Below are 6,833 nucleotides of genomic sequence, written 5' to 3'. Positions count from 1 at the left end.
AACAACAAGTACACACAGGACATAATGTCCAACACAAAAAGTACACACAGGACAGAACGTCCAACACAACAACACAGGACAGAACGTCCAACACAACAAGTACACACAGGACAGAACGTCCAACACAACAAGTACACACAGGACAGAACGTCCAACACAACAAGTACACACAGGACTGAACGTCCAACACAACAAGTACACAAAGGACTGAACATCCAAAAACAACAAGTACACACAGGACAGAACGTCCAACACAACAAGTACACACAGAACAGAACGTCCAACACAACAAGTACACACAGGACAGAACGTCCAACACAACAAGTACACACAGGACAGAACGTCCAACACAACAAGTACACACAGGACTGAATGTCCAACACAACAAGTACACACAGGACAGAACGTCCAACACAACAAGTACACACAGGACTGAATGTCCAACACAACAAGTACACACAGGACAGAACGTCCACTGTCACTGTATGGGTATAAAATTGGCAGTGACACACCCTGATACTCTTCTCTTGATCTCTTGACACACCTGAGTTGTGAATAAACTACGCCGAGTCGAATGGCTAAACGACACCACAGTGTGAACAGTACGATCCTTTTGAACTACTAGAATATTTACTTTTCCTCTGCAGATAGACTAAAGGAAGTCTACTCTGATTAAAGGAACACGCCAACATTTTGGGACATTTTGGGAAATTAGCACAATGAATGGAAGCGGACAGTGCCTTCGGGAGAGGTGTTAGTTGGACAATGCCTAGGCTAACCGGCACTGTCTGCTTCCATATATTGTGCTAATCTAGGCTAACGTGCAGCCAGATAGCTTTCTACTGGACGCACAGAGAGGAAACTGGTATCTATCTTCTTGTCTCTCTCTGGAGAAGACGGTAAGCTAATTTCCCAAAATGTTGGCGTGTTCCTTTAACAAGTCCCCAGATGAGTAGACCCCTACGCCGTAGAAAAAACTCACGCGCATCCCAAATGTAGTCACGGGTGCTAGACTCGAAATAGATCTGTAATGTTTGTGGAAAAAAAGTCTGCACACCATCTATAGTGTTCCCAAGATTTAATGTACTTGAACACAACGTTTCGGCCTGTGGCCTTTTTCAAGTGTCACACTTTTTTTCCATAGACCCCTACGCCCCCACAGTGGAGGAGAAGATTAGTAGATAGTGGACAAGGTTGGAGGATGCAACTGAAGCCAACCTTGTAGATGGAACATGGGCAACACACTGTTGGAGACTTCTGCCCTGGAGTAGTCTGTCAACGTCGTTGTGGGCTGCCCTTATAAAGCCAGGTGTGGCTCCATTCCCTCCTCACGTACCTATGGGGGACTGGGAGAGTATCTGGGGGAGGCGCCTGGAGATTGTCCATGTCTGTCAATCAGTCAATAATGTTTAGTCAATAATGTCTAGGTCCAGTGTAGGCAGTTTTTAATAGAAAAACTGTTTGGGGAGTACTACCCTATGGACCTATGATACTGTAATTAGCAATCCTCGGTCAAGAGTGCGATACTAGCCACAAGCTTGCTTAAAGAAATTCAATGCTAACAATAGAATACTGAGTCGTTTTTTTTAAGGGTATCTGAAGAACAAACGTTCTCTCCACAAGGTGACATTGAGCCATATGTCTGATTCAGCAGAAATTATTTTGGCTAAGTACCACAGTCGCACTAGAGAAGGCTTCTCCTCTCACATCAGCAGCCAGGTTTGTATCAGCTCTGTCACCGGAACGGCCAATTAGCTTCTTATTTCAAACACGGGAGTCAAGTTGTTGACTCCTGACAGATGGTGCAGGATGCAGCGCTGTGCACCGCTACTGGCATATTAAGCCTACACAGTTGTGTGTGTGTCTGTGTGTGTGTGTGTGTGTGTGTGTGTGTGTGTGTGTGTGTGTGTGTGTGTGTGTGTGTGTGTGTGTGTGTGTGTGTGTGTGTGTGTGTGTGTGTGTGTGTGTGTGTGTGTGTGTGTGTGTGTGTGTGTGTGTGTGTGTGTGTGTGTGTGTGTGTGTGAGTGTGTGTGTGTGTGTGTGTGTGTTGTGCGTGCGTGCATGTGTGTGCATATGTGTGTGTGTGTGTGTGCATATGTGTGTGTGTGTGTGTGTAGACCAGAAGCTTGGGTTGTGAGTCTTGTAACCCTCCTGCATCGAGTTTTCCCTCCAAAACGAAAACCGGTCCAAAGCCTCGAATTAAAAAGCGTAATGAATATTTAATCCTATTCTGGGAAGGGTCCAGCTGCGGCCAAACTATAAATAAATGGTGTTGTGCAGAGAATGGTGTGGGATTCTCTTCAAGTTATAGGATCATTCAAATGATCCACCCCGTTGCACTCACCGCCATTACCATGAAATGCTTCGAGAGGCTGGTCCTGGCTCATCACCTAAGCAAACCCTGAATATTTGAGACAAAAAGCATTTGCACTTCCACCATTGTAAGATACTCGAGAAACACAGGCTACTGAGCTTTCAACACCTTAGACAACTAGCAGACTTATGTATGGTCTACAAAATCATTAACGGGTTAGCACCTCCTCCACTGTGCGACTTTGTACACATTCGTACACACTCCATCAGAGCTACAAGAACAGTGGGTCTCATTCTCGAACGAAGTTACAACAAAATATTTCATCTTAGCCAGATTTCGGCCTATTTAAGACATATTAGGGCTGGGAGTGGGAGTCCTCAAATTTTCCTGAGATCTTATTTGAGAGCAGATCTAAGAGTGCTGAGGAGCACTCTTAAATATGCTCTCAGCCCACGATCAAACCTCATGATTGATTTACTAATTAAAAATGTTATCATAACTTGACAGACTTGTGTTCTCATAGTGATTCCTTCACGTCAACACTACAGGCCTCCTTGGAATTAATTACTTAATCATAATTAAAATAAATATGACTATTTGTATGATAAGAAATTACGTTATTTGATGTCGGAAAAATAAATAATAGCTACACACACTGCAAATGACTCGGAATAAATAAATACATCAGCCACATAATTCCGTCATAATTTTATTGTTGTTCTTATTTATAGTTTGGGACATTTGCTTATTGTATACATCAGGGCTATTCAACTAAATTGTTCAGGGGGCCACATTGTCAGAAACCCAAGGGGCCAGGGGCCGGACTGCCACGGCGCCTCCCCGTGCTATGAATATATGTACACTTGACACAACACGCAACCACATTTTCACAACTTTTATTTAACTACATTGCAAAAGTAGTATACTTTTCAAAAAAAGTGCTTCATTTATGTGCCACATCTGCAACATCTCCTGCAGCAAGTGCTTCATTTATGACTGTGCAACAACTGCAACATCTCCTCTTCAACATTTCAATATAAAAATAAAATAAAAAACAAACAAGTGCATGATGTGCATCTGAACATTCTAACATCAACACTTGAACAAAAAAACACATTTATAGTGCAGCTGAGCTTATGAAAAAGTGCTTCATGTCTGTGCAACAACAGCAAATCACAGCATCTTATTAGCACTTATTGTCCACTCTTAACTCTCAAACATCAGGGGGGTGGGGGGCAGACAGGCCTAGCCTACATACACACATCTAATGAGAGAGATTGCACTTCTTTGACTGGGCAATGGCAGAGAAATAGGGTTCATAGGAAGTGAGGGCTACCCGCAAACAGTGATGCAAATGCTCATTTGTCAAGGAGGCACGTTGCTTGTTTTAATGGCATTCATGTGAGAGAAACTGGATTCACAGGTGTATGTTGAGCCAAACATTGTTAGCACAGATATTGCCAGCGTTTTTATTTTGGGGAATGTCTTGACATGAATACACTTTATCCAAAATGTTGTGGTGGATTCATTCTCAAGTGCCTGCTTCAGAGCAGATGATGCTTGCATGTCAATTATTTCAAGTTGCAGGAGACCTTCATCAATGTGAAGTGATGCAAGGAACTCTTGTCCTTTTGTGGAAATAGCAGCTACATTGGCAAATGGGTTGCTCACAAAATGCATCAATTCTCTGGACATGTCAAATTCATCAAATCGACTTGCAAAGTTTTCCCTCAATTTATCAATGAAATCTGTCATTAATTGAGTGACTTTTGGCTCAATTGTGCGTGTTAACGTTGACATGAAAAGAAAAAAGTAAAAAAAAAAAAGGCGGGCCACCAGTTGAATAGCCCTGGTATACATCATAAGAGCCAGTGGATAAACATTCCACTGCTCATCTTACCGGTACGATGTTGCGTGTGACAAATAAACCTGACCTTGCAGGTGCACTTGAACAGCAATCATGTACATTGAACCCTGGCATCCAATTAACAGTGATTAATCGCGCCATGCTTAAAATGCATGGTCAACTCTGGACCCAAGGCTTACACACACAATTATGGGTAACGTCCAGCATAATTATGCTCGCTACGAACGTGCAATAAATCGGGAGCGCCAGTACAGGGACCACGCTGATCTCTTCGCCGAGAGTGACGCGTACCTGCTGGGACGCTTCAGGCTGCCAAGACCTGTGCTAATGGAGCTGTGCGAGACGCTGGAGCCAGCACTGAGGAGCCAGACCAGACGCTCCAACCCTGTGCCACCGCACGTGCAGGTACTGTCCACCCTGGGCTTCCTAGCAACTGGAACATTCCAGAGGGAGCTAGGAGACAGGGTGGGCATATCCCAAACCTCCATCAGCCGCTGCATCCCACGGGTCTTGGCTGGCATCGTGGAGTTGACCATGCAGTACATCAGATTCCCCTTTTCCGCGCAAGAGCAGATCCCAGTGAAGACGGCATTCCATGCCATCGCTGGGCTGCCAAACATCATCGGCGCTATTGACTGCACCCACGTGCGCATCCTGGCACCCTCCCCAGACCCGTTCCCATACCTTAATCGGAAGCAGTACCATTCCATCAATGTACAGGTATGTTTCTATTTTTTGTTTACTCTCTTGTTACCACTTCATCCAATTGGACAGCACCTTGCTTCCTTTTCTCATCTTACTTGTTTTTTCTTTTTTCCTGTGTTACTATATCTATAATTTATTTTGCTTCTCTCTTCAAATAGAATTCATAATTATTATTTATTATTAGGTCATCTGCGACGCCAACAACCAGCTGTTGAACGTCGTCGCCCGTTTCCCAGGAGGTGCGCACGACTCGTACATCCACCAGAACAGCGGTTCTCAACAGGGGTTCCGCGGCACACAGGGGTGCCGCGGAGAGCTGCCAGGGGTGCCGTGAGATCCCTGGGAATGTTTCTTTAAAAATATAGAATGACAACAGTCTTATTTTGAAAATCCTGTAGCGGGTCTCATTTCAGCCCAAGCGCAGCTCCAGCTATAATAACTAGGCTCCGACAGCTAGCAACGTTCAGTTCATTATGATACTCTTATTTTGAAAATCCGTGGTGTCGTGACTCATATCCGCTCTACAGCACACAGCCAATAGGATGCATCTCCACACAGCAAGTTTCAAGTTCAAGTTTCTTTAATAGTTGTCATACAGAAGTACAGTACTTTCATACAAAATGCTTCTTACTGTTACGCTCCAGAGACTGTGCTAGACAAGATAGTATCAAATAACATAGTATAATATGTAAATTAGAAGTAGAAAATGAGGTCACAGTGTTCAGTATAGACATATGTACAATGTTCGATGCAGAATAGACGTAACTGAGTTACCATATAATATACAATACTATGCAGTGTACTAATGTACAATACTATATAGCAAAGCAGAAATGGGATGAGGTACAATTTAGGTACAATTTACAGTAAGGTGTACGAGTTGTAGTGCAATCCTTCATCAATAAATATAAAGTGTGGGGAGTGGGTGCTACAGTGTGTTTGTTTAAAGTGAGTGTGTGCTATAAAGTGTGTGGAGTGGGTGCTACAGTGTGTTTGTTTAAAGTGAGTGTGTGCGTGTGGATGTGTGTGCTATGTGTGTTTGATGGTTGTTGTTGTGTAGTGTTCATTGTTCGTTGAGCAGCCTGATTGCCTGGGGATAGAAGCTTCTTCTGAGTCTTTCTGTGCTCGCCTTGAGACTCCGGTATCGCTTGCCTGACCGCAGCAGTTCAAAGAGGCAGTTGTTCGGGTGACTGGAGTCTTTAATGATTCTCTTAGCCTTGCCCCTGCACCGCTTGTTGTAAATGTTCTGGAGGGTGGGGAGCCCCCCTCCAATTGTGCGTTCAGCTGAACGTGTCACTCTTTGTAGTCTGCTTCGGTCTTGTGCAGTGCTATTCCCAAACCAGGAGGTGATGTTGCCAGTCAGGATGCTCTCTATTGTACATGAGTAGAAGTTCTTAAGGATCTTCTGACTGACTTGGAACTTCCTTAGGCGCCTGAGGAAGTAGAGGCGTTGTCGTGCCTTCTTCACAACACTGTCAATGTGTGTGGTCCATGTCAAGTCCTCGGATATGTAGGCTCCGAGGTACTTGAAGCAGTTGACTCTCTCAACCGGTGCCCCGTCGATGCTGAGGGGGCTGTAGTCCTTGACCCCCGACCTCCTGAAGTCCACAATCATCTCCTTTGTTTTGCTGACGTTCAGGGAGAGGCTGTTTTCCTGGCACCATCCCGCCAGGACCTTGACCTCTTCCAGTTAGGCCCTCTCGTCGTTGGCAGAGATCAGGCCCACCACCACTGTGTCGTCAGCAAATTTGATGATTGTGTTGCTACTCCGCTGAGCCACACAGTCGTGTGTGTACAGGGAGTAGAGGAGGGGACTCAGAACACAGCCCTGGGGGGCCCCTATGTTGAGGGTGATGGATGAGGAGGTGCAGTTGCCTGCTCTCACCACCTGGGGTCTGCCCGTCAGGAAGTCCAAGACCCACTGGCAGATGTCATAGTTCAAGCCCA

This window comes from Notolepis coatsorum (assembly GCF_963971535.1).
Source record: "Notolepis coatsorum genome assembly, chromosome: 4".
NCBI classification, from domain to species: Eukaryota; Metazoa; Chordata; class Actinopteri; order Aulopiformes; family Paralepididae; genus Notolepis; species Notolepis coatsorum.
This window is presented reverse-complemented; position numbering follows the sequence as displayed.